Genomic DNA, 10,245 nt, shown 5'->3' on the forward strand with positions numbered 1-10,245 from the left:
CATGAACTAGAAAGATAGCCAGATGTTCTTACCAACACAGGATACCATCTAGTGCTGATCTTGTTCGAAGTCATCGGCGCCATCATGGTGCTGGCAGCAAGCACAAGCCACAAGCACTTGAAATTGTCGTCATGACGGTTAGTGCTCAAGATAAGGTTTAATACATCCACAATTTTAGGAGCATGTCCAAGATCACCAAAAAGATCTCCTGCAAGCTCAAGATGTGCATCTGTAGGAACCTTGAAATCCACCGCAATATCACCTCGGGGCACACCCATTATACGATGCACAGACTCTTCACTAACCGGTAACCTTTCGCGACCGGGTACAACAACCTCACGGGAATCAGGGTCGTATAGACCAGCAAGCCATTGAGAAAGCCGATTGAACAGATTATCACACTTGATATTCTGCAGACTAGTGAAATCCATGTCATCGATCGCGGCCATTCTCTCATCTGACATATCCTTACAGGCAGTCATAAGAGCACTAGGAGAATCCCTGTTCCGATCTGCAGGAGGCTTATGCTTCTTTAAGGGGTTCACCTCCTCAAAGTCATCATCTAATTTGCGCTTCCTTGGCATCTTGACCTGACACACAAGAATAACAAAGAGAAAAAGTGAGCATAAAGGATGCATAGCTGTTGAATTAATAATCACACACCTAATATTATGATACATTGGTAACTTGTGAACATACAACAAGATAACTCATCCACAACAGAGAAGGACGAAAATAAAAAAGGACATGTCTGATTCTACTAGATATTGAATACCTAATTTTTTGCTTACGATACACCGATAAAATGTATGTATCAGGCAAGATAACTTATGCAAAATAGGGATGGCAACAACTTACACACAAACACATATATTGGACATCACATCACTAAGTATTAAAAAACCAGTGACATGATAAAATTTACAGGTGACTCCTGATAAATTATTCACACCACTGATGGTAATATTCACAATTAAAGTTCAGGTAAGTTAAATGATGGCACATCCATTAGTTAGAAACACAAAAATTCATCATGAAAAGAGACACCACTGATAGTGCTAGAACAAACAATCCATCATGACAACCTAAACACAAAACGAGATGAACTGCATATAAAACACACAAACAGTATGGGATTATCACCAGCAACCTAATTATACAGGTGGTAATTCAATTCCTTCACTGCAACCATAAGAGCATGATAAAACTGAGCCCAACATAGATACAGAGTGAGGAGAGTCGTTGTAAAATCCCCGCACCAAACCCTACCGGCGACCAAAATAACGGCAGAAATCATCATAGGATAACGCCGTCGAATCATGAACGGAGACATAATGGTTATGCATCTAGAGAAAACCCTAGAAATCAGAATCGAGCCGTGTAGCAGGGGGGTCAGTTCAAAAACTTACGACAACTACCCACGAAATTGAAAACGGCAAATTAAGCACTAAAACGATGTGCATGCGAAACAGAGGCTAACAAATAGCAAATGCACCAGGAATTGAACGTATTGGGCGCATTCCTCGTCTGTTCTAACCTGCGACCAATCTGACAAACATCCCGCCACTAACGGCGTCGAGAAACAGAGCATGAACTAGTGGGGCGGATGCGAGGGGGATTGAGCGATACTCACCGGTGGAACAGAAAACTACCGCCGAGAATCGGCCGGAGAAGGCGCCACCGCTCGCCGTCGACGGAGAGAGAGCGGGGGCGGAGCGGCCGAGAAATACAGAGCGGAGCAGCGCGCGGTTACCAAATGAATCAATGGAGTGGGGGGAGGGAGGAGTTAAGTCCGCATCGGGGCGGGGGGGGGGGGGAGACGGTTCGAGCGAGCGGACGTGCATCGGTGGCCCAAACAGCAGCGAGAGAAAAAAGGAAACGGCTTGCTGGAACGAGTAACGCGCGTTGGATTCAAATCGACGACATCCAGGTGGTGTGGCATTTTTGCAATCTGTCACAGGTGTGCCAAATACATTTTTCGTTTTGATATACGACCGAGACACACATCTCATCCTGTTTGTTTATTTTTTAGGTGGATTATTTTCTCATACAACTGCGGGGTATATAAATTGATGATTTTCAATGCAAAAGGGCGATATGGGACTATTTGTCTAACCAATATAGCTGGCAGATATTTTTTGCACTCCGTGAAAAAAGTATCCAGCTTGCCCAGCTTGGCCAACACACAAAAGTCAAAAAACGACAACCAATGTGGACGGACGAACGAAAGCCCACTTGCATGGTCATGAGAAAGCCAACTGGCCCAAGTCGAGGAGGGAAACATCTTTGACTTACCGGCAACGATATACAAATAGATTAGTACCACCTCGCGTATATATTTTAAATTCAAACTGAAAGCGTAAAATCATGAGAAGAAGCGTATTGTGACGGTGAACCCACGGAGTCAATCCGTGCTTTATTATTAAAAAAATAAAAATTAAATTAGGGAAAGATATAGTGATACGTCTCCAACCTATTGATAATTTTTTATTGTTTCATTATATTATTCATCTTGGATGTTTTGTATGCATTATTATGCTATTTTATATCATTTTTTAGGACTAACTTATTAACCTAGTGTCTAGTGTCAGATGTTGTTTTTTCCTTGTTTTGTCTTTTACAGAAAATCAATACCAAACGTAATGAAACTTTTTGAGAATTTTTCTTGGATCAGAAGACAACCACGAAGCTTCGGGAGGAGGCCAGAGGAGCCACAAGCTCACAGGGCGCGCCCCTAGGCTTGTGGCCCCCTGGGACCCCCTAACCCTAATATTCTTCATAAATACCCAAATATTCTCCATAATCCAGAGGGCACACCAAAAGTACTTTTCCGCCGCCGCAAACTTCTGTTCTCGTGAGATCCCAACTTGGGGCATTTTCCGGCACTCTATCGGAGGGGGATCTGATCACAGAGGGCCTCTACACCAACTTTGCTGCCCTTTCGATGATGTGTGAGTAGTTTACCACAAACCTAAGGGTCCATAGCTAGTAGCTAGATGGATTCTTCCCTCTCTCTCTCTCTTTGATCTTCAATACAATGTTCTCCTCGATGTTTTTGGAGATCTATTAGATGTAATCTTCTTTTGCAGTGTGTTTGTTGAGATCCAATGAATTGTGGATTTATGATTAAATTATCTATGAATATTATTTGATTCTTCTTTGAACTCTTTTATGCATGATTAAGATAGCTTTGTATTTCTCTTCGATCTATTGATTTGGTTTGGCCAACTAGATTGATTTTTCTTGCAATGTGAGTTGTGCTTTGTGATGGGTTCAATCTTGCGGTGTCCTCACCTAGTGACAGAAGGGGTAGCGAGGCACATATTGTATTGTTGTCATTAAGGATAAAAAGATGGGGGCTTTAGCATATTGATTGGATCTCTATCCCTTTACATCATGTCATCTTGTTTAAGGCATTACTCCGTTCTTTATGAATTTAATACTCTAGATGCATGCTGGATAGCGGTCGATCTATGGAGTAATAGTAGTAGATGTAGGCAGGAGTCGATCTACTTGTCACGGACGTGACACACATATTCATGATCATTGCCTTAGATATCGTCATAACTATGCGCTTTTCGATCAATTGCTCAACAGTAATTTGTTTACCCACCATATGCTTTTTTCAAGAGAGAAGCCTCTAGTGAAATCTATGGTCCCCAGGTTTATTTTTATCATTATATTTTCAGTAGAGATAAATATTTCCCTTAGTTATGAAACCAAGGTTACCAATCTAGTAGGAGAACGAAGCAACACTATGTAAACAACACCTACACACAAACAACAAATACTTGCAACCCAACGTGTAGAGGGGTTGCCAATCCATCAACAGTTACGAGCAAGATTAAACGGTATATTTTTTGATAGATAGATCTGACAAAAATAAAAAATAAAATGAGTAAAAGAAAATTGTAGTAAGGTATTTTTAGATCTAATATATAATAAAAGATAGACCCGGGGCCATACTTTTCAATAGAGGCTTCTCTCGAGAAAATAACATACGTGGGTAGACAAATTACTGTTGGGCAATTGTTAGAAAAGCAAATAATTATGATGATATCCAAGGCAATGATCATGTATATAGGCATCACGTCCAAGACAAGTAGACCAAAGCGATTCTGCATCTACTATGATTACTCCACACACCGACCACTAGCCAGCATACATCTAGTATATTAAGTTCACAAGAAATAGAGTAACGACTTAAGCAAGATAGACATGATGTAGACAAGATAAAGTAACGCATGAATAAACCCCATCTTTTTACCCTTAATAGCAACAATACATTCGTGTCATGTCCCCTTCTGTCATTGAGATTGAGCACGGCGAGATCGAACCCATCATAAAGCACATCTTCCCATGGCAAGATAAATCAATCTAGTTGGCCAAACTAAATCAATAGATCAGAGAAGAAATACGAAGCTATAACAATCATGCATAAAAGAGTTTGGAGAAGACTCAAATAATATTCATGGATAGATCTTATCATAACTCACAATTCATCGGATCCCAACAATACACCGCAAAAAGAATTACATTGGATGGAACTCTAAGAACATCGAGGAGAACATTGTATTGAAGAACATCGAGAAAGAAGAAGCCACCTAGCTACTACTATGGACCCGTAGGTCTGTGGTAAACTACTCACGCATCATCAAAAGGGCAGCAAGTTGATGTAGAGCCCCTCCGTGATTGAACCCCCCTCCGATGAAGTGCCAAAAAAGGTCCCCGAATGGAATCTCTCGAGAACAGAGGCTTGCGGCGGCAGAAAAGTATTTTGTGGACTCCCTAGTAGGTTTCCTGATTTTTGAGAATTTATAGAGGCAGAGTTAGGTCAAACGGAGCCATGTGGGCCCCACAAGGTACCAGGGCACGCCCTACCCCCTAGACGTGCCCCGGTGCTTTTGGGCTACAACTCCATCTTCTCGTCCCCTCGTGGAGCTTCCAGGGTCTCTTATTACCGAAAAAATGTTCAAAAAGTCCCGTGGCATTTGGACTACGTTTGGTACTGATATGCTGCAAAGTAAAAAACAAGCAAAAACAATAACTGACACTAGGCACTAAGTTAGTAGGTTAGTCAAAAAATGATATATTGTTGCTTCTAATGTATATAAAACATCGAAGATTGATACAATAATAGCATGAAACAATTATAAATACGTTGGGGACGTATCAAGAACCCTTTGAAAGTTCAAATGTACCTTTTTTGTCCTTTCCTTTCCTCTCAAGCACTAGTACCTTCGTTTGACCTTTTCCTTGTAAGATATCCAAATGATTATCCTCAACATCTTAGCCATCTAGTGTGTGTATATATGTTTGTATTCCTACATTTTCAAAATTTTGGGTCCATATGAGTTTCTTCGTTACTCTTGGGCACGCTTGTCTACTTGTGTTCACCTCTTTGTGTCACACACCCAAGAATGTTTAGAACGTGTTTAGTTTAGACTTGTGCATGTACAACTCGTCTCGGAGGCCGAAACCCGAAGCCCGATATTCCAGCCGGGTTTGGGCTTACTTTCTTGCTCGAAAGCCCGAAAAAACCCAAAATGGCCATATATATATTATTCGAAATATAGGTATAATAAATTAGTACAATATCCCGAATATTATTAATTCAATAAAAATGCCACTATTCATGTGGTTCGGGTTGGGTTCGGGCTTGTGATTTTTTCTTCGAGTTTTGCCAAGCCCCGGCCGAACCCGACACGGCCCGTGAAATAATCAGGTTTAGTTTGGTTCGAACTTTTCTTACCCGCCATTCAAGTATATTGTTACCTGATGCTCGTAAACATTTTTGGTTATACTGGACCATAAATGGGAACCACACAAACTAGCATGGCCCAACTCAAGCCCAAATCCCCCCAGCCCCCGCCGTAAAAATAGACCGCTTTATCAGACAAGGGTAAGAGCGAACCCGGGACTCCTCGAGCAAACCTTCCACTGCCGACCCCACTGTCACTTTACTCTTTACCATTTACTAGTAGCCTTGCACATGCACACACGTCCCCACAAGACACATCTTATTATTCAATTGAATGACACTTTTTTAGTTTTTACATAAACAATAGAGAGTATATGGTATAGACATATAGTGTGTCACTTACACTTAGTTCGGTTAATCTCCTACCATGGGCATGAACAACAAGAGAAACACAACATTGCAGCCACGACCTCATGGTTTTGTCCAACCCCCATAACCACGCCATGTTTAGACTTCTGTATTGTTTTGCATTGAGGTCAAAAATTGTAATTCATTTGTTAGACTTTACTAGTAGCCTTGAACGTTCACACACGTCTCTAGAAGACACATCTTATAATTCAATTGAATGGCACTTTTTTTAGTTTTTACATACACAATAGAGAGTATATGGTATAGACATATAGTGTGTCACTTACACTTAGCTCGTCGTCTAATCCACGACGACGGGCACGCTAGGCATGAACAACAAGGGAAACACCACATTGCAGCCATGAACTCATGGTTGGCCATTACACCTCCATAACCATATCATATTTGGGCTTATTATTGTTATCCTTTGAAGTCAAAAAATGTAGTTCATTTGTCAAACTTTAAACATGCTAGTAGATGGGATCACCAGCTATTTTTTCCAGCGGAGAGGATCATGGGAGTACCTTGAGATTTTAATGGAAAGCAATGTTTAATGCCAAGAGAACAATACATTACAAGTAATATCAAGATGCTGTCATGCACAGGTCAAAAGTGTTTGGAAAAGTAGATATGTTTGGGACGTATCATGGTGCTATTGCTGATAACTTGTCGCATGCAAGGAGTGGCCAAGGTCAAATAAGCAAATTAAATACTCGCCCGTATGAGTCGCCGCACCAATCCTACCCTTATTTGTTTGCTCCATAACGCTAGTGTCCGACTAGTGCGAGTGGTCTCGGCATTCCTATTCCAAACCCTGATAGTGAACGTGAATGGAACATGTGGATAGCCAACATCTAACCAGGAAAAGATAACATACATGACGATCGCTAGCCCCACGTGCAGGGCGAGCAATTGGCATCCAACAAACGGGTGCAAATAAAGGAGGTGCTAAGAAGAGACGCTACACGTGGAGATAATTTCATGGGTATGCAACAATAGGGGCAACCCATTCGTGTGCAACAACCATATATAGAGAAAGGAATAGAATGAACACCAAATTTCGAGTTCGTTTCATCTCGCTTTTTGAGCCGCTTGTGTTGAATAAGCTCGGCCCGGGTCCATCTGATCAAGCATTTGGGACCATGTCCGTAGGACACCCTTTGTTCGGTCATCTCATCTGTCGCAGTTAATATGAGAAGACGCCTTAGTGTCCATCTGGGGAGATGGGCTGCCATCATCATGTTTTGCAGTGTAGGATATCCATGTGTACTCATGTGTCCCATGCGTTACCATTCCCCGCCCGGGAAATTCCTCTCTCGTTATGCTTTCCATATTTTGTTTATCCACTCTTCCACTTCATCATCCTTAGACGGATCTTTTCATGCAGCTTCTCCCCTAATCCACTTTCATGTCAATCGAACCCGACCACCTCCAATGGCGTGTCTATGCGAAGGAAGGAGAGGCGGGTCCACCTCCCGCATTGGTTCTGTTGGCGATGAGGGCGGGTGGCCAGGATACTTTGGCAGCAAGGTGGAAAAATCCTTCGAAAGTTCCATTGTACCTTTTTTGTCCATTTCTTTCCAATCAAGCACTAGTACCTTTGTTTTCCCTTTTCCCTATAAGATATCCAAATAATTCTCCTCAACAAATGATGCTTTCATATTTTGGTTCAATATAGCATGTCAACGTTTATATATATATATATATATGTGTGTGTGTGTGTGTGTGTGTGTGTGTGTGTTTCTATTCCTATGTTTTCACAATCTTGGTTCCATATGACGTTCTTCATTACTCCTAGGCGCGCTTGTGTACTTGTGTTCGCCTCTTTGTGTCTCACACCCAAGAACGTTTGGAACATGCTTCGTTTAGACCTATGCATGGACAACCCGATCGAAGGCTGAAACCTAAAGCCCAAAATTCAGGCCGGGTTTGGGCTTCACCTTCTAGCTCAAAAGCCTAGACCAAATGGCTATTATTAGAAATATAGGTATAATAAATTAATATAATATCCCGAATATGATTAATTTAATAAAAAAATCCATAGTTCATGTGGTTCAGACTGGGCTGGGTTTGGGTTTGGAATTTGTTTTCTTTGGGTTTTGCCAAGAACGGCCCGAACCCGACCCGGCCCGTGGAATGAGCAAGTTTAGTTTGGTTCAAACTTTTTTTACCCACCATTCAATTATATTATTACCCTATTCCTGGAAACATTTTTGGTTATACTAGACCGTAAATGGGTACCACACAAACTAGCACGGCCCAACTCAAGCCCAAATCCCCCAGCCCCCACCGTAAATAGACCTATTTACCAGATAAGGATAAGAGCGAACCAGGGACTGCTCGAGCAAACCCTCAGCCGCCGACCCCATCCAGCCTCTGTCCCAGTTCTTCTTCCTCGTCTAGGTGCTACTACTTGTCGAGGCCCCGGTCTCCCATTCAACTTCCTCCATGTCACGACCACCTTGTCACACGAACAGTAGTAGCATCGGCATGGGAAGAGCAGCGGCGGCCGCCCTTCCCCTTCACAGACAGGTGGTGCTGGCGTTGAATGCCCCCGAAGCCCCGATCTTCCCGTACTCCACAAGCAACCCGCCACGATGGAGCAAGGACGACGTTCGCAAGTAGCAGCGACGGAGGCCGATTCCATTCCATCCTTCAGGTAGCATCTTTTCCATGGATCCAAATTCCGATCGTCGTGATTTCTATTGCATGCGTGTAATATGTTTCAAATTCTGAATGCTGAGGTTTCTGCTTAACAAATGTAGTATTTTTTTTAATTTTTTTCTTCTGTAAATCTAAAGATTGTATTTATGTTTTTCAAATTTTAATACACGTCTATTATACAGCAGGGATGAAAGCTATAAAAACAACATTAATACATTCAAATATTTTTTTCCAATTTGAACCAAATATAATAGGGAACAAGCGCATACACCCCGACCCCGCTATCACTTTGCAATTTACCATTTGCTAGTAGCCTTGCACTCATGCACACATGTCTCCACAAGACACATCTTATTATTCAATTGAATAGCACTTTTTTAGTTTTTACATACACAATCGAGAGTATATGGTATAGACATATAGTGTGTCACTAACACTTAGTTCGGTTAATCTCCGACCACTCTCAAATAATTAAATTAAATACTCGCTCATATTAGTCGTCGTGCCAATCCTACCCTTATTCGTCTGCTCCGCAACACCGGTGTCTGACTAGTGCGAGTGGCTTTGACTTTCCCTATTCGAAGTCCTGATAGCGAACGAGAATGATACATGTGGATAGCCAACATCTAACCAGGACAAGATAACATAAAAGGCGATCGCTAGCCACATGTGCATACTAGAGCGAGCAATTGGCATCCAGGAGATGGGTGCAAATAAAGGAGGTGCTAAGAAAAGACACTACATGCGGAAATCATTTGACAGGTACACAACAATAGGGGCGACCAGTTCGTGTGCAGCAACCATATAAAGAGAATGGAATAGAATGAACGGCAACTGTCGAGTTCGTTTCCTCTCGCTTTTCAAGACGCTTGTGCCAAATAAGCTCCGCCCAGGTCCACGCGATCAAGCATTGGGGACCATGTCCGCAGGACACCCTTTGTTCGGTCGTCTCATCTATCGAAGTTAATACGAGAAGACGCCTTAGTGGCCATCTGGGGAACTGGGCTCCATCATCATGCTTTGTAGTGAAGGATATCGACGTGTACTCAGGTGTCCCATGCGTTTCCATTCCAGGGACGGGAAATTCCTCTTTGGTTATGTTTTCCACATTTTGTTTATCCGTGCTTCTGCATCGTCATCCTTAGACGGTTCTTTTTCACGCAGCTTCTCCCATAATCCACTTTCAGGTCAATTAAACCCGACCACCTCCGGTGGCGTGTCTATGCGATGGAAGGGAATGCAGGGCTACCTCCCGCGTTGGTTCTATCGGCGATGAGGGCGGGTGGCCAGGATACTTTAGCAGCAAGGTGGAAAAGAATTCTTTGAAAGTTCTAATATACCTTTTTGTCCTTCTCTTTCCAATCAAGAACTAGTACCTATGTTTGCCCTTTTCCCTGTATGATACCCAAACGATTCTCCTCAACAAATGATGTTTTTGGCTTTTGGTACAATATAGCATGTCGACATTTCTA

This window comes from Triticum aestivum, chromosome 5A (genome assembly GCF_018294505.1).
Source record: "Triticum aestivum cultivar Chinese Spring chromosome 5A, IWGSC CS RefSeq v2.1, whole genome shotgun sequence".
NCBI classification, from domain to species: Eukaryota; Viridiplantae; Streptophyta; class Magnoliopsida; order Poales; family Poaceae; genus Triticum; species Triticum aestivum.